General features: G+C 55.4%; 3 long non-coding RNA genes across 7 annotated transcripts in view; 1 reads left to right on the forward strand and 2 right to left on the reverse strand.

Annotated features, from left to right (window-relative positions):
• The window catches only part of LOC103350402 (uncharacterized), a 108,051-nt gene extending 97,544 nt beyond the window's left edge, over nucleotides 1-10,507 (reverse strand). For 4 of the 5 annotated variants that reach the window (XR_007908730.2, XR_007908729.2, XR_007908728.2 and 1 more), the window contains exon 1: nucleotides 10,309-10,497. This is a non-coding gene — a long non-coding RNA (uncharacterized lncRNA). Of the gene's footprint in view, nucleotides 1-10,308 lie in introns of all 5 variants that reach the window. The other variant, XR_007908727.2, reaches the window with a different exon arrangement.
• On the reverse strand, nucleotides 1,273-4,942 carry LOC127482863 (uncharacterized). Its single transcript, XR_007908732.2, has 3 exons — nucleotides 3,774-4,942; nucleotides 1,780-1,907; nucleotides 1,273-1,422 (listed from the first exon to the last, which is right to left on the reverse strand). It is a non-coding gene; the product is annotated as an uncharacterized lncRNA (long non-coding RNA).
• Nucleotides 10,508-10,608: 101 nt separating the features above from the next.
• Nucleotides 10,609-13,159, forward strand: LOC108177946 (uncharacterized). The gene is made up of 2 exons (XR_007908734.2): nucleotides 10,609-11,850; nucleotides 12,932-13,159. It is a non-coding gene; the product is annotated as an uncharacterized lncRNA (long non-coding RNA).
• The last annotated feature ends 4,724 nt before the right edge of the window (nucleotides 13,160-17,883 follow it).

Raw genomic sequence — 17,883 nt, forward strand, 5'->3', positions numbered from 1 at the left:
TGTTAAGTTCTTGTGGGGACAAGAAAGAGTTGCAGGCCATGATAACACCCAGGAGCCTCCTGCAGCCTTTGCATCATGCAGTGGGGCGCCCCCGGAGCACATGGGCGGCTCCATCAGGCCTACAGGCCACACCCCCAGCAAGCAGCCCGGCCCAGGGGCGTGGTGTGAGCCCCTGCGAGAGGCCCATGAGCAAGCTCAGCTCTCCCCTGGGAAGAGGCAGTCCCTCCTCTGCACACCTGCTGGTCCACCAAGGAGAGGTGTCCTAAGCCTTCCGGTGACCAGAACAGAGAGAGGCCAGGGCGTCCCTGGGATGGCCGATTCTGTGTGTTAACACAGCTGGACCACAGTACCCAGATACTTCATCAAACATGTCTGGTTGTGTCTCTGAAAGCAGTTTTGGCATGAGGTTTCTTTTTTTCCTGTTTTTAAATGTCTATTTATTATTTATCTATTTGAAAGGCAGAGTGAGAGAGAAAGAGGCCTCCCATCCAGGGGTTCACTTCTCAAGTGGCCAGAGTGGTTGGGGCGGGCCAGCCTGAAGCCAGGAGCCTGGAACTCCACCTGGGTCTCCCACATGAAGACAGAGACCCAGGCACCTGTGCCATCTTCTACTGCCTCCCAGAGTGCATCAGCAGGAAGCTGGATGGAAAGTAGAGTAGCCAGGACTCGAACCGGGGCTCCAACATGGGATGCCAGTGCATCAAGCAGTGGCTTACCCAATGCACCACAGTACCAGTCTCCGGGATGAGGTGTTTGAGGAAGGCAGATTACGCTCCCTAATGTGGGCGGGCCATGCCTAATCAGCTGAAGGCCTTCAGAAGGAAAACTGTTCTATCCCGAGAAGGAGAAATGTGCCAGCCGACTGCTCAGGCTCGAGCTGAGACAGCGAGTCTTCCCTGGGTGCCCAGCCTGCATCTGCCCTGCAGACGCTGGACCTGCCAATCTCTGTCGCCACACGAGCCACTGTCTTACAGCCAGCCTCCCTCCTCCCATCCTCCACCCCTCCCCCCTTCCCCTCTCTGTCTCTCTCTCTCTCCTCCTGCTGCTGTGGGTTCCACAGGCTGGTCCACCCGTGACTGTATCTCTGCTGTGGCTCTTTGTCAAGTTCATCCGGCACAGTTCCTTTTCTTTCTCCTCTCTTAAGATCTGCCTCCCAAGATTCAGCCTTACGGTCTGCTCTGGGTGGGACTTCCCTTGGCCACAAGAGCGACATAAAGAGGAGCTTGCCCTGGAAGCTTTCTCTGGATGGCTGCGCAGAAAGACCCGGACATAGCAGACAAATGAAGTGACCTAGCATTTGGGGTCTTATTAGAACACAGAACTGGACCAGGTGGAGAGGCAGAGTATGTCCAGGTAGGCAAGTCTTCCCTTCACACAGCCTTGGGCAGCTTGCTTGGGCTCTCCGTGCCTCAGTTTCTTCATCTGTGAAATAAACGAGTTGGCTATTTTTTGAAGCCCTAAAGATCTAGGATCTTCTGACATACAGGTTCACCCTCTCTTGCAAGTGCCCACTTAGATTAAGACAAAATATCTACACCACGGGGATAGCTACATCCACCACAGGGCCCCCCACACCCCACTGAATGACAAGTGTTCTTTCCTTTGAACCGCAGAAGCTTCCCCAACACAGCACACCAGGAGTGACCGCATCCAACCAGAGCATCCATGCAAAATACGATTTGGATTAAAAATGTGCAAGCCTCTGAAAAGCTTGTCCCCAGCCAGAATCCCCCAACACTGCCCACCCAGAGTCGGGGCCAGGACTTCACAAGAACTCACCAGCCTCCCACGGAGGGCTGAGCCTTCAGAAAGGTGGCCCGGTTGCTCAGTAACTCCCCCGGGTCTGATGTCCACAACCCAGGACCCACAGATGTCAAGGAAGCAGGGACTTCCATCCTAAGGAACAACTGCAGGGAAGCAGAGCCACAGAAGGTGGGGTGGACATCACAAGTGAGGGCTGCCCCCCCCACACCCCTCACACCTACCACAAGCTCAGGTGCCCTCCCCCCGCACACTCACTGCCCCCCAGAAGGGCTCCCGGGTGAAAACGACCTGCAACAGTGCCATCTAGTGGGGGCCGGCGGCTGTCCGGCCCTCACAGGTTTCTCTGCACAGCCCTAGTCTGCTGATGCAGAGACCTGGAGGAGGTGGCTGGTGCTCGCCAGAAAGAAGTGATGGCTTGAGACTCTCACCCCACCTGCACACGGTGCCAACTGACCCGTCAAAGCGCTCTGGGGTGGCCACGTGTCACCCAGTCAGGGGCTAGGAGACCCCACAGTCCCTCTCCCACAGACAGGGCCTCTGTGCGTCTCTAGTGCAGGAAAGGATGCCATCATTTTTCAACAAGGATTTATGTCAGGCTGCTGGCCAGCGGACACCCCCCCCTTCCCCTGCGGAGACCACAGGAAGATGTCGCAGCTCAGTGAGCACAGGCGCACGGGTCGCAGCCTGTGCAGCCCACAGAAACAGTCACTGAGCAGGCCAGCGGGCTGTGGGGGGAGCCGGTGCATTGCTGCCTCCTCCTCCTCCACCAAGAGGGGCCCTCCCAGGGCCGGGGATCAGCCTCTCCAGGAGGCCCTCCCAAGGAGACTGAGAGATGGGGAGGCCCTGGACCTTAAGGGCCTATGGAGGCTGACCAGGAGGAGCGGGAGGTGACACCCTGGCCACTCAGCCTGAGAGAGGAGGAAATGGAGCCCTGGCGGTGCCTCCACCTGGGGGAGAGGAAGCTCCGCAGAGGGTGCCCCAAGATGGCCCGGCCTTCCCTGGCTCCCAGGGCCCTTGGGTGCAGCGGGCAGGGCGTGGATGCCAGGTGTGTTGGGGCCCTGGACCCGCCACCCTCACTCGCTCTCCCTGTTGAATGGCTGCCCAGGCTGCACCACCCCAGACACTGCTCTGTCAGCCTCTCACCACCACCAAGCCTCACTCTTCCTCCTCCCTCCCGTTCCTTGCCCCGGAGTGTCCTCACAGCACCACAGGCAATGGCTCTGCCAGGGCCTCCTCCAGAACCCCTCCCCCCTTGCAGGGAGGGCAGCATGGCCTGCACCTGACCCACATGCTGGGCTATGCATCGGGTTCCGAGGAGCCCACTTCACCAGGGGGCATCCTCAAGGTCACAGAGGGCATGGGAGCCCGGCCAGGGACCCAGCTGTCTGACTCTGTGCAGCCTCTAACGCCTGGGCCAGCTCCACCAGGTGCATGTAGGGAGTGGTTTGGGCTGCAGGCCAAGGTGTCACTAACAACTGGAGCTGAGCGCAGCGACTGGGGACCTTCCTCAGCCCCAGGATGGAGACAGTGCACAAAATGACCTCTTAGTTTGGGGGCGGGGGTAGGGTGAGCAGCGTGGGGCACAGGTTGGAGGGGGGGAACTTATAATGCAAATTTCCCCAAGCCCGCTCCATCCCCTCTCACACCAGCCCACCTCTGACCCCAAGCAAGCAAGGGGAGGCTCCCAGCACCAAGCAGCATCGAGGCCGCTTCGTGGGCGAAGGAGCCCCTGTCACCGACAGGAGGGAGTGTTTGCTTTACTGCACTACTGCAGGGGCAGGGCCTGGCTTCTGAGAGTAGAAAGTGCAGCAGACTTCACGGGCAGCGAGGTCACGTCTCCCCTCCACCCGCACAGCCCCCCCTCTGGGGTCAGTCTGTAGGTCTCTGCCCCCTCACCTGTCTCTCTACCTCTCTCCCTCTCACTGCCCCTGCCCCATCTCTGTCTCATCCTCTCTGTTTTTCTTTCTCCCTCTGTCAGGCACACGGCGCGGCTCTTTCTGCTCATTCACCTGCTTCCACACGCTGCCACTACGCCCAGCCCGAATCTGGCTCAGCCCCTGGGTCCAGCATCCCACCTTGTTAATGTCTGGCCACGACCTTTCCGGTTCAAATCTCAAGAGAGAATCTGATTGGTTTAATCCAGCCTATGGCTTGGGGCCAGGTGGTCAGGTGACCACCCTTATCCAATTGGCTGTGGGGAAGGCGGGGCGGCTTGGGTCACATGACCCAATCAGAGCGAGCGGAGTTGAGAGTGGCATGGAGGCAGGAAGAACACACTCGGGACACCCTCGTATCGCACAGACAGAAAAATGCTCCGTGAAGCATCGTTTATAACAATAACAAAAAATCTCTTCGCTCCCTGGTTCCCTCAAAATGGTTAATCTGCCATTCACTGGCTGAGCAAGGCACTGCTTGCCGGACCCGGCACCAGCCCTGGACACTGAGGCAAAGCTGTATCAGACGGCCACTCAGTCGTGCAGGGGTAGAGGGCCGGGCCGCACGCAGCCCCTCCACGCAGGCTCTGCAGCCAGGCCACGTCATCTCAGCCCGAGGAGAGACCCGCAAGCACCCGCGATGTGAACCACCAGAGTCCGGCCTTCCCGGGCTGGGGGCAGGCGCCAGTGGCATCAGGGCCAAGCGGCCCCGAGGGCGAGATCCTGGCAGGAGCAGCGGCTCCTCTCCAGACCTGGCAGGTCCTGACTTGCAGTTGGAACCTGCCTTTTGGCCCACGGGCTGGCAGCCCCAGCCGGCCGCTCCAGTGTCCTCGCCTCTACCTGGACTTAATTCAAACCATTCTGTCCAAGCCTAATTCAGAGCTTTTATTAGGTTTTAGGTTACTCTATCTATGGCACAATAGAAACATTTCTGCAATCTTAAATTAGAAACATACCAGGGTGGGGGGTGGGGGGATTTTTTTCCAAGCCTTTTACAACACTGTCGACAGGACTGCAGTCTGACAAGGAAGCCTCACGTGGGGAGCTCTGGTTCTCCGGACCAGCACGCATCCTCCAGATCGTTCTTCCTTCTCTTTTCCCAAGAGCGGTCCCAGGACCCAGCTCATTATCAGACTGTGGCCTGTGAGTCCCCAGGCAGGATCACTCTGGTGGCAATCCCAGAAGGAGTAAGGCACTGGCTGCAGATCAGGACACGGAGGGTTTGAACCCCAATGCTGGGAGGAACAGACCCTCCTGGATCATTCCTGCTTACCCTGACATGAGGGTGGCAGGAGCCCTCCGGCATCCTGGCTGTGGCATCCGGGCTCCTGGACAGCTGAAGGATGGCTTGCTTACAGCCAGAGGCTCCAAGCCTGTGGCAGTCTGGTCCAGGACAGTGCCCAGGGCTGACATTTGGGGCCCAACTTGGAATTTTGGAATGAAGCAGTTGCTTTGTAGAAGGAAATCAAGGCAATGAGCAGAAAGTGGCTGATTGATGCTGAGGGAGGGGGAAAAATAGGACAGTCCTGAGATTATGCATGAATTTGTCCCATGTAAAATGATCTAACTCCCCTGAACCACACCAAGAAACCCTGCACTCTGAAAGCCACAGCTTTGCTCACCAAGGCTGCTCGTGGTCCCTGTGATCTGACCGCCATCCCAAGGCCACAGCAGCTGGCCAGGTTGATGCCATGGATACACGATGGGGGAGGGAGGGGGAGGATGGTGCCACTTTCAAGAACCAGCAAAGGGTGAGTTCAGTCCTCAGTGCACTGGGTCTACTGGTATTATGGTCTCTGAACCTCCGTGAGCCAAACAGTTGACAAGTTCCAGGTATAAAAATGAAAAATATCTGACAGAGGCTGGTGCTGTGGCACAGTGGGTTAAGCTGCACCTGAGAGGCCACTATCACATCGTGGCATTCTGATTCAAGTCCTGACTGTTCCACTTCTGATCCAGCTCCCTGCTGGTGCGCCTGAGAAAGCAGCAGCAGAAGACTCAAGTACCTGGACATCTACCATCTATGTGGGAGACATGGCTCCTGGCTTAGTCCTGGTCATTGTGACATCTGGGTAATATAGTGATCAATCCAGCGAATGGAAGACCGATCGTTTGGTCAATCGATCTCTCTCTCTCCCCACCCCGGCTTTCTCTGCCACTCTGCCTTTCAAATAAATAAATGAGCCTTAAAAAAAAAAAAACAACTGAGCTTGTGCCCAGCCCACAGTTCTACCTCACACTCTGGCTTCCTGCCTGCCCACACCTGTCCCTAGCCCTGACCCTTCCCCACCACTGCGGGCACAAAGCTTGGTGCTGCAGGCAATGGCCTACAAGGTATGTCATCTGGGCACACACTACAGGAGGGACTCGGGGTGGGCAAAGGTCTCGCAGAGCTGGAAAGGGCACAGAGGCTTCCCAGCGAGACAGGCTTGGAGACTGGCTCTGAGGGAGGGCCAGCCCAGGGCAAGCCCAGAGGGCAGGCAGCATGGCCAAGGCCAAGACTCCGAGCTGCGAACCCTGGGTGTTCAGGAGCAGCCGGTGAGGGACAAGGGGCTCGCCTTGGAGACAAGCGTGGATAAGGAAGCGTCCATCCTCCCGACAGCGTCCCCAGCCTGTCCTCGTCCCTGTGAGGCGGATCGTCAGGTCTGTGGCCACCTGACCAGAGGGCCGGCCTGACGCAGTGCTGAGCCCCGGCCTGAAGGCTGCACAGGGACTGGGGGAAGCTGGCTGTGCCTGCTGCCCTCTCTCCCACTTCTGGTCCCACAATCTAGGGTGGCAGCTTCTCCACTGATAATTCCCCAGTGGGCTCAGTCTGCCCTGTCTCAGGGCACAGGGGTCAGCGTGAGCCCTGGGCCTTGGGCACAGACCCCATGTGACACTGGGGGGGGGGTGCTGAAACCCACGCTGAGGCCCAGCACCCTGCTGGTGCTTGGCCTCGGGAATATATCACTCGGGGGACTGGAAATCCAGGGGCCCTCCCTGCAGGAGACCACGGGGTACAGGGCAGCTTCTGGCCCCCACCACCCCATGGCTCAGGGACCACTGCCAGTCTGACTTCCACCTGACCCCTAGAAGACAAAGGCCAGAGGCGCTCACTTGAAGTGGCCCAAGGCAGGGACAGGAGCTGTCCAACTCCTGGGCTGCTCTGGGCTGTTGGGTGCTTTCACCCAACAGCACACCTGGTAACCCAGCCTTCGGCCTTCCACCCACTCTCCCCCGAGGCCGCCCCATCAGCAGAAAGAGGCACTCAGGAGCTCAGCTGGGGCCACCAGCACACCAGGCTCCCAGTTGAGTCAGGCCAGCTCCTCCACTTTCTCCTTCTACCCGAGGCAGGCACTGTGGAGTCAAGGACACGAGCCTGGGGCCCCACTCAGCTCAGAGTCTTAGTGACCAGCACAGGACATGGGGAAGTGACCACAAGCCAGGCTAGATGAGACCCACTACTGCCCTGGGAGGTGCGGGCATTGTGCAGTGGGTTAAGGCACCGTTAGGGATACCTTCTTCCTGGATCAGACCACCTGATTCAAATGCAGGCTGCTCCACTTCTGATCCAGCTTCCTGCTACTGCGATCCTGGAGGCAGCAGGTAATGGCTCAAGTGGTAGAGTCCCTGCCACCCACGTGGGAGACCCAGAGGAAGTTTCAGGCTCCCAGCTTCAGCCTGGCCCAGCTCCCACTACTGCAGGCATTTGGAGGATGAACTAGCAAATGAAAGATCTCTCTCAACACCGCTCTATCTCCCTCCTTCCTCCTCCGCCTCTCTCTCTCTCCCCCCTGCCTTTCAAATCAATCAGTCACAGGCACATGACAGGTGAACTGATGCCCCTGCTCAGAACAGCGCTGGCTCAATTGGCCCTGCTCAACCCCCCCTCGGCAGAGTCCCCCTGGGACTGGTCACACTGTGTCACCTCCTGCAAGGCTAGTGAGAGGTCAATGCTGGATTCAAACCCAGAGTTCTCGTCCACTCAGACAGAAGAACCGGCAAAGGCTTGAGGAAGGCAGAGGGTAAGCCACCTGGGTGGTGCTTCCATAAAGGGCAGCCTCCAGGCAGCACAGACAAGGCTCAGGAAGATCCTGGAAGACCTCCTGGAGGAGGTGATGTGTGGCAGATGAGCAGGAGAAGGCCTGCAGGACAGAGGAATAGTGTACGTGAGGGTGGCAGGCAGCTTGACCCTTGGAGACTCCACCAGTGGCCCCCTGGCTAAATGCTAAGACAGCTGTGAGGAAGATGTGCATTCTCAATAATGATCTGCTGTCTGAAATATCTCCACTTTGGCTTGGACAGGGAGTGCAATCTGGCTATCTAGGAAGGCAATCAAAGCCAGAGACAACAGGCACTTAGAAAGCCCCGGAGTGGGTGGAGGCGAGCCGTTCTTCCTCTGAAGCACCAGGGACATCTGGGCCAGGTTACAGCCAGGACACAGTGCCCACCTGCAGAGGCCTGCACCCTCTCTGCACCAAGAATCCGGGCAGTCACCCCTGAGACGGGCAGATCTGGATGCAGGTGTGAACTGGGAGGGCTCTTGGGGCAGGCCTGGAGGGTCTGGGCACCAGCTGGATATCTTGGCCGATGCCACAGAGTCCCCAGAGGCTAGGCCCTGAGGTAGGCTGTCATCCCTGCTTGGCCCTGATTCCTTCCCAACTGGTTCAGCTCCTCTGAAAGGTCTTCCCAGAGCCCACCCTATGTTCACTAGGACCCCCGGTCGCAGCATATCGTAGGATCTGTACTACCCTTTCAGCCAAGGGATTCATCACAGGCTATAAATAGGAACGTGTGTGCTCGCTTGTTATCTGATTATCTCTGCTGGGCTTCGAGCACCACAAGGACAAGGACTGGGACTGTTCTGTCCACCAGCATAGCCCCAGTGTCCAGCAAACTGACAAACACTTGCAGAGAGGCCAAAGGCATGACTAGGGGACTGCAAATCTGCCCCTAGAACCTTGTTCCCCAAACCCTTCTGCTCATTCGAGCATCCAACGTTCACTAAGCATCTATATGTGCCAGACCCAAAGCTGGGAAAATGAGACATACATGCCCACGGGAGAGCGCTCTAGGACACAACCTGTTACTCAGGCACTGGCAGGGATTTGGCCATGGATGCCTTCCGTCACGGGCCTCACGCTCAAGGTGCGTGTGCTGGGGGCACGGGGGTGGTGTGCGGGGCGGAATTCACATCAGTAGTTACAGGCTGACACTGGCTTTGCTGCAGAGAGCAGGGGGCACCTCCCCTGCTAATCTTGCCCGCCAAGGCCCCAGGCCCTGCTTCGCAATCAGGAGACCTTGAGAGTACAGGGCAGGGGTGAGGAAAGCAGATAGTTCACACACTTCTCACCCACTGTTCTTCCCAGCTTGGATGGGGCTCAGCGCTGGCCATCAGCCATGCCAGAACTGAAGGTCGGGGAGCAGAGCCAGACCTCGAGGTGGGCAGCGGAGCCTGGAGGCGCCACAGGTCCCAGAGCAAGGCTGCTGCAGGTACCCCACCTGGCTCAACAGCGCCTTCGCCTCCACTCCTTCCGAGAACCGCGTCCCCCCACCCCATCCCCACCTCCTGGCCACACTGCGGGGACTCTGGTGGCAGGGGCGGGCAGCAGGATGGGGCAGCTCTCTGTGCAGCCGCCCAGCAGGGCTGTCAGGATTTGCGGGCAGCCGGAGGGATAGTCAGAGCAGCAGCTGCATGTCAGAGGCATCAACCCGAGGTCTGGGCAGCACGGCCAGAGCCTGGATTCTACTGCTGGGGAGACCAAGGGCAGACAAGGGAGGACTCTACCCCAGGCCACAAGGGAGAGCGGTCGCTCCAGGGCTGGCATAGGTTCCATTCCACAGGCCTGGGTTCCTTCACAACGCTCTGCCAACTGTGTTTCTGGCCGATGGCACCCCAAACCCAGCCCCTCCAAACCCACAGGGCAGAACTGAGCTAAAAAAACGCATTCAAGGGTTGGGGGGTAGGGGGCCTTGAGCAGTCCCATGGAGGCGCCTCCCCTGCACCCACCAGAGCCTGTGATTTGACCTCCTCTCACCTTTCCTAGATGTGCTCCGGGTCCCCATGAGGCCTTCAGGGTCCCCCCACACACACTACCACCCCGCTGACGGAGAACAAATGGGGGAGTCCCAGAAGGGCTGGGGAGTGCCCCACTCTGGCACACGCAGAGCGGCATTGAGGCCACACCTCCGGCTCCCGCCCTTAGGTGCCCTCAGCTCCATCTCCGCCTCTGTAACATGGGTGAGGGAGCCTGCCACAAAGGACTGTGGCAAGGGATCGGTCCACGGGCACGCAGCCACGCAATCCCTGAGCCTCCCCTGATGCCGCTCTGTGGAACGCATCTCCCATTGCAGGCCGATTCAGCACGCGGGTGCAGGCCCAGCACAGCACACACGGCAGGCTCACCAACAGCGCGTACAGCTGCCACACTCACTACCATCCTCCTTTTACAATAGGTCATCACACGCAGGGGATGGGGGCAGGCTGGGGGGGGGGGCAGATGATGCAGGAGACTGGCCAGGGGCAAGACTGCAGGGGCTGAGGAGGGAGGATTTTTTGGTGACTGTATTGGTGTTTCAAGCCTTGGCCTTCCCCAGGCTACATGACCTCGGGCAACAGACGTGACCTGACCTTCCTGAATGGATCTGTTTGCTCTGCAAGCCCAGGCGACACCTTTGTCTTAGCTCAGCAGTGAGGGTGAAGAGAGCACGTCCAGTGTGGCACGAGGCAATTGGAGGGGGCTCAGCCCCTGCCCACCCTCACCTGTCTTAAGCAGCCAGAGGGCGGTGACACAGGGGAAAGGCACAAAGTACCAAAGAGTGCGGCTCAGTTCTAGAATGGCCTCAAAAGTTCTAGAATGTCCTCAGAAGAGCAGTAAGAAGACAGAAACCACACAGGAGCTTGTTTTTAAAGACAAAGGGAAAATATGATTAAGCAGGCCTGAGAATGCTGTTATGAAAGAATGCAAATATTTTCCTTTCCAGGGCATTTGTATGTCAACAGCTGATAGGGGGCAGGAGGGGCCCCACAAGGCCACCAAGCACCTCCAGCTGCGCAGTATGTGGCTGCCGTGGAGGAGCCACCACCGGGACCAAGCAGGCCGGGAGGCCACTGGGGGAGGGAGGACTTTGCAGAGCCTCAGTAGTGCAGCCTGAGAAATAGGGCTGCCCAGGCTGGGCTCTGGCCGGCCACGCCGCTTTTCCACCTGCGCTCTGCGAGAACCGGCCTGCAGCAGCCTAACTGGCGGCTGAGGTCGGGGGAGGAGGGAGCTGAGACCGTCAGGTGAACAGAAAAGTTAAGGACTGCTCCTGAGGTCACACAGCTGATGGGGTGTGGCACAGCTGACAGACGCTGGGGTGGCCCCAACGTACCACCTTGCGTCGCCATCCTGGGAGACTGCTTCACTCATCCTCAGCCCCTGGAGCAGCACCAAGAAAACCCAGAGACCCCTCCTGTCCCCGCTTCTCCCCTGAGGGCCCTCGGCTCTGCCCCTCCCCCACACCCAGACAAGCAGGACACGTGAGAATCCTTGGCTGGCCGCCCTAACCCTTGCTCCCTCTCTGCCAGGCAACCATGATCAGTCTCCTGTTCTCAAGTTCCCTGCCTTCCCCACAGCTGCCAGCCCATCCAACTCCCCTCTCCTGGTTCTTGGGTCATGGCCAGCACCCTGGGGATCTTTCTCACCTTAGTGTTTGTCTCCTCCCCAGTGCCCCTGAGAAACCGGCGTCCGTCCGAGGAGCAACACGACACCCTCGCCCTTCCTCCTGCACATCTATGCTTGGCGTGATTTAGCGGCAGTGTTCTCTGTGGCAGCATACACTAGGTGCCCAATGCATGCATGCTGATGATGTCCACTTGTGCACATTAGTCTAACTGACATCACTAGGACCTCACGGGACCTGAACCCCTTCCCTGTCCCCAGGACAGAGACTGCCAGAGGAGGAAACAGGGCTCCAAGCCAAGTGTGCTCCAATGTGCCAAAGTCCAGGTTCAAAGCCTGGTGTTTCAGCCCCTCCCACTGCCCCACACCACCCCTCGTCGCCTACATCCCCTGCGAGGCAGCTACCAGGCAGTCCCTGGGGGACCGGCAGCTTCAGCTTACGGGGTTCAGGAAGGTGTGGCAGCACCCCCCCACACACACTTTATCCAGGTCCACCTTGGAAATGCTCTCAGGTAAGGGACCCAAGAGCAGCTGCAGGTGCTGCTGGGTAGGCCTCTCAGAAGACGTCCCTCATCCCGCCTGTGCTGGGGTGACGATAAGGGGGCCCCAGACCACTCCCTTCTCCCAGCAGATGGCCTGGGCAGCACTCCCAGCAGGAGGGGCGGCTCTGTGAGAGAGGCAGCCCCGCACAGTGAGCAGGGCTGGAGGCTGAGGCTGGCTGTGTCTGCCCTGCGCTCCCCATGCAGCCCCAGGCCGGGCAGGAGCCAGCAGCAACCTGGACAAGCAGTCCTGCAACCCTTTGTGGGCCACAGCTGCTGCCTGGACACTTCTAGAAACTGCCCAGGCACGAGTTCTTCCGGTCAGACTCACAGGCAGACAGACATGATGGAAAGCAGACTCTCCCACCTCGGACATCGGACAGCAGCCTGGGGCTGCGAGGCACTGGCTGCGGAACCCGTGGGCTGGGCCCTGTGCTGAGATTCAGACGTAAGCAAGCCAGGGCCTCACTCCTGCAGAGATCATGGGTGTTCATGGGAAATGCTTCACATCTGTGGGCCCAAGGACTGGCCACAGATTACAGGTTCAGGTCACTCCTCACTGTTCTGTGCCCCTCTGCAAGCCCAGTCCCTCTGCTGCCCGGGGCCACCATGGTGTGAACTGTGTGGCTTCACCAGTCCAGGCTCAGTTGACTGGACCAGGGTACACACTGGCTCGAGTGTGTGTGTGTGTGTGTGTGTGTGTGTATCAAGAGATCAGAGAAGGGGCTGGTTTTAGAGAACTGGGATTTCAAGAGCAAGTGAGTGGGAGTGGAGATGGCCATGAGACCATGCTGGAGCCAAAGAGGCTTTGCCAGCCACTCACAAGCTGGGGGGCAGGACTTACGAGAGCCAGGGCTTGGAGACACAGGGCCAGACTGGGGGTGGAGGGGAGAGGGGCAGTTGATTAAGGGGTGGGGGAGGCTGCAGTGGTCCTGAGGGGCTGCTCCGATAGCTGTTGAAACTTCAACAAGTGCAAGGCTAGACTGGGAGCCAAACAGACCTCAAGTACACAGTGCTCAAGAATCGTTCAGTCTACAGGAGTAACTCTGCCCAGTTCCAGGTCCCGTGCCAAGATGAGCGACGTGGCCTGTGCCCGTGAGAGCCACAACCCAGAAGAAGACATACAGGTCAGTCTGAAGAGGATTGGGACTGAGAGAAGGAGGCGTAGGAGACCATGGGAGCAATGCTAGCTGGACACTGGGAAAGTTCCAGATGTAGACCGGGTTTACTAGGTAATAAATGGTTCTGCTCGTATGGGAGAGCCCAAGACGCCCCCAAGTAACTGCAGAGGTCTGAGTGTCCACTGACCTGCGCACTGCTGGGGCAGAGGGGTCTGGGCAGTCGGTGGCTGAGTACCCATCTCCTGCCTCCATCCTGGCTTCAGATTCTTCATCTGAAAAGACAAGCAACCTTGTTTGTTCCCAGTATTGGGTGAGAACATGCAGAGAGAGGCTGGCTCAGTGTCACGCATCCAGTAAGTGCTGCCACCATCAGAGGGCTGGGCTGGTGGCACAGTCCCCAGACTGTAGCCTGTGTCTTCCTCTTGGCACCCCCACTCCTCCAAGGTTTGTGGTGTTGGTGCATCAGGGAAGCACTGTTACTCCTCTTCATGTTTGTTTCCTGACTTGTTCTAAAAACAATCGGTCACACTGTTAGAATCAGGTTACAACTGTCTCCATGTACAGAGCACTAACATTAACTGAGCACTCTGATGTGACAGACTGGATTCTTTATGTACATTATCACACTCAATTCCAGTAAGTAAGGGAGAGGCAATGCATATGTGAAAACACGCAGAATACCTTTCAGGAAGAGAACCGTGTTGGGCACGTGACCTAACCCCTAAGCTTCCCCATCCATACAGAAGGGGTCAGACTTGGACCTATCACATGGAGCTACTCTGGCTACTGAAGATTCAATTAGATAATACATGGAGAGCATCAAGCATGGGGCTTTCAAGTGCCTCAAAAGCATTGCACATAAACTAAGAACCAGTAAATATTTTTTGATTGATTGATCTGCACTTATTAAATGCTCAGTAGTCACTGTTATTTTGACATTAGCTTAGGAACGCCCACAAGTGGACAGTTTGTTAATGAAGATGAGGCTTTCGATTCATGGTGTTAGTGGCCGGTGTGGTAGCGCAGCATGTTAAGTCACTGTGTGTGATGCCAGTGTCTCATATCTGAGCACAGCTCAAATGCTAGCCACTCTGCTTCTGATCCAGCTCCCTGCTAATGTGCCCAGGAAAGCAGCAGAAGATGGTTCAAGCCCTTGGGCCCCTTCACCCACGTGGGAGACCTGGATGGAGTCCAGGCTCCTGGCTTGTGCCCATTTAGGGAGTGAACCAACAGGTGGTTCTCGCTTTGTTTCTCCCTCTATCTCTGTCACTCTCTGCCTTTCAAATAAAAAAATCTTAAAAAAAAAAAAACAACTCATGGTTGTACCTAATGGGATTAGAACAAAAGAAGTTGCAACAAGCACAGAAAATTCACCTGAAGTTAGAATGGTCAAAGAACTTTCAAGAATAAAGATGTTTAAAATTACACCTTAAGGCCAGCGCCGTGGCTCACTAGGCTAATCCTCCGCCTGTGGCACCAGCACCCCAGGTTCTAGTCCCGGTCTGGGCGCCGGATTCTGTCCCGGTTGCCCCTCTTCCAGGCCAGCTCTCTGCTGTGGCCAGGGAGTGCAGTGGAGGGTGGCCCAAGTGCTTGGGCCCTGCACCCCATGGGAGGCCAGGAGAAGTACCTGGCTCCTGCCATCGGATCAGCGCGGTGCACCGGCCGCAGCACGCCACCAGAGCAGCCATTGAGGGGTGAACCAACGGCAAAGGAAGACCTTTCTCTCTGTCTCTCTCTCTCTCACTGTCCACTCTGCCTGTCAAAAAATTTTTTTAAAAAATTACACGTTAAGCTGTTTCTGTTTCCTCAAGACGGAATCCCTCTTTACAACCTAGAAAGCCTGCAAAGGACATCTTTGGCGAGACAGGGTTGAAGGAGGTGAAATGAACCATGCAGTGTCCATCAGAAAGGAGCCTCCACACTGACCTCAGCGAGTGCAGGAATCCACACAGCAGGCAAAGCAGATTGCTAAGCACCCAGCCACAGTGAGCACCAGGGACAGGGAAATGCACACCGCACAGTGCCATCTATAGGATAACTCACAGGAGAAAACATTCAGAGTGTATGATCTTTAACCAGAAAAAATAGGGGGACTTTAAAGTCCCAAAAGAAGACATGAGAGAAAACAAGGAAAGAAAAGTCTACACCATGTGGCAAAAATACAAGTTATTTCCGAAAGTTCATGGGGGCCAGCACTGTGGCATAGTGGTAAAGCCACTGCCTGCAGTGCTGGCATCCAATATGGGCTCCGGTTCAAGTCCTGGCTGCTCCACTTCCGATCCAGCTCTCTGTTATGGCCTGGGAAAGCAGTAGAAGATGGCCAAAGTCCTTGGGCCCCTGCACCTGCATGGGACACCAGGAAGAAGCTCCTGGCTCCTGGCTTTGGATCAGCGCAGCTCTGGCCATTGCAGCCAACTGGGGAGTAAACCAGTGGATGGAAGACCTCTCTCTCTCTCTCTCTCTCTCTCTCTGCCTCTCCTCTCTCGGTATAACTCTGACTTCCAAATAAATAAATCTTTTTAAAAAGTTCATGAAAAACTGAATTAAAATATAAATTTAGGGGCAGGGATTTGCTCTAGCAGTTAAGACACCCATGTCCCACGTCAGTTTTCAGCTCCAGCCCCTGGTTCCAGCTTCCTGCCAATGCAGGTCCTGGGAGGCAGGGCTGATGGCTCAAGACTGGGCTCCTGCCACCCACCCCCATAAGAGACCTGGATCGAGTTTCCAGCTCCCAGCCATTGCAGGCATTTGGGCAGTGGACCAGCAGACAGGAATACTTGCTCTCTTTCAAATAAATTTTTATATATATATATATATATACACACACACACACACATATATATATATGAAGTATATATTTATATATAAATGAATACACACACACACACACACACACATCATACATAGGGGTATGGAACATAGGAACAGTTGTTAAGACATTGGGGCCGGTGCCACGGCTCACTAGGCTAATCCTCCACCTTGCGGCGCCGGCACACCGGGTTCTAGTCCCGGTCGGGGCGCTGGATTCTGTCCCGGTTGCCCCTCTTCCAGGCCAGCTCTCTGCTGTGGCCAGGGAGTGCAGTGGAGGATGGCCCAGGTGCTTGGGCCCTGCACCCCATGGGAGACCAAGATAAATACCTGGCTCCTGCCATTGGATCAGTGCGGTGCACCAGCCACAGCGCGCCGGCTGCGGCGGCCATTGGAGGGTGAACCAACGGCAAAGGAAGACCTTTCTCTCTGTCTCTCTCTCTCTCACTGTCCACTCTGCCTGTCAAAAAAAAAAAAAAAAAAAAAAAAGACATTGTTTGGGACACCCGCATCCTGTATCAGAGTATCTGGCTTCAATCCCATATTTGCATTCAATTCCAGCTTTCTACTAATGCACACCCTGAGAGGCAGAAAGTGGTGGCCCAAATACTTGGGCCTGTCACCTATGTGGAAAACATAGAGTGAGTTCCAGGCTCCCGGCTTGGTCTGGCCCAGCCCCAGCTGTTGCAGACATTTGGAGAATGAACAAGCACATGGAAGACCTCTCTGTTTCTGTCTATCTCCCTCTCTCCTCTGTCTCTTTACCTTTCAAATAAATTAATTAAAATGTTTAAATATATATTAAAATAACTAATTTTATTTTAGTGCAAAATATTTGAAATTCATTAATGCAAAATGTGAATTATGAAAAAAACTGGATTTCAAAGGTTTTTGCACAAAAAACTTGCTTTTCAGTTTTCCTTGAGCTTTTTGAAGTACACTTATAGAAAGCATAAAGGGGTAGATTTCAATACATTAAATGTAAATAGACTAAATGCTCCAATTGAGATTCCTGCTGAAGCACTATGAAAAGTATGTTTTAACTTGAACATGCATGTTTAAAAGGAGGAATATATAATAAGAATTTTTAAAGTTTATAAGTAAAAGGGTAGCAAAAAAATTACCCTGAAAGCAATAACCTAAAGAAACAAGGTGACTGCTAAAGTTGACCTGTGAAAATGTACAGCAAAAACCATACTAGAGAATAGGAGAGCCAGTTCACAATGACAAAAGGTTCATCAGAGAGATAAAACAATTCTGAAATGATATGCAGTTAATAATATCCTCAAAACATACAAAGCAAATATATAAATAAATCTTCAAAGTAAGAGATTTTAATAATAAGTATTTGCTAAAACAAGCAGGCAAAAAATCAGTTAGGATAAAGAACATTTTAACAACACCCAGTTAATGAGAAATTACAGAATATCAACCAATAATTGGACAATAAAAATTGTTTTCTCTTTAAGATTTATTTATTTTTTTGAAAGGCAGAGTTAGAGAGAGACAGAGAGAGAGAAGAGACAGAGAGATCTTCCATCTGCTGGTTCACTCCCCAGATGGCCACAACGGCCAGAGCTGGGCCAGGCTGAGGTCAGGAGCTTCCTCCAGGTCTCCCATGTGGGTGCAGGGGCCCAAGCACTTGGGCCATCTTCCTCTGCTTTCCCAGGTGCATTAGCAGAGAGCTGCACTGGAAGTAGAGCAGCTGGGACTTGAACTGGCATTGCAGGTGAGCTATGCTACAACACCAGTCCCCCCAAAATTATTTTCAAATACAGTACTTCCCACTTATCCATGGTTTCACTTTCTGCTATTTCAATTACCTCCAGTGAATTGCAGTCCAAAAATATTAAATGGAAAATTCCAGAAACAGACCATGAAAAAGTTTTCATCACAAAGCGTCTGAGTGCTGTGATGAAAGCTCACATCATCATGCCCCACCCTGCACAAGACACAAAGCATTCATCAGCCCAGGGCACCTGGGATGCACGCTCTATTCACCACTTTGTGCTCGTCCCTCTGGCCTACAACAACAGATGGGTTCTTCTTTGCCGTTCACCTGGGGAGTCCTTCCAGC

This window comes from Oryctolagus cuniculus, chromosome 4 (assembly GCF_964237555.1).
Source record: "Oryctolagus cuniculus chromosome 4, mOryCun1.1, whole genome shotgun sequence".
Lineage (NCBI taxonomy): Eukaryota > Metazoa > Chordata > Mammalia > Lagomorpha > Leporidae > Oryctolagus > Oryctolagus cuniculus.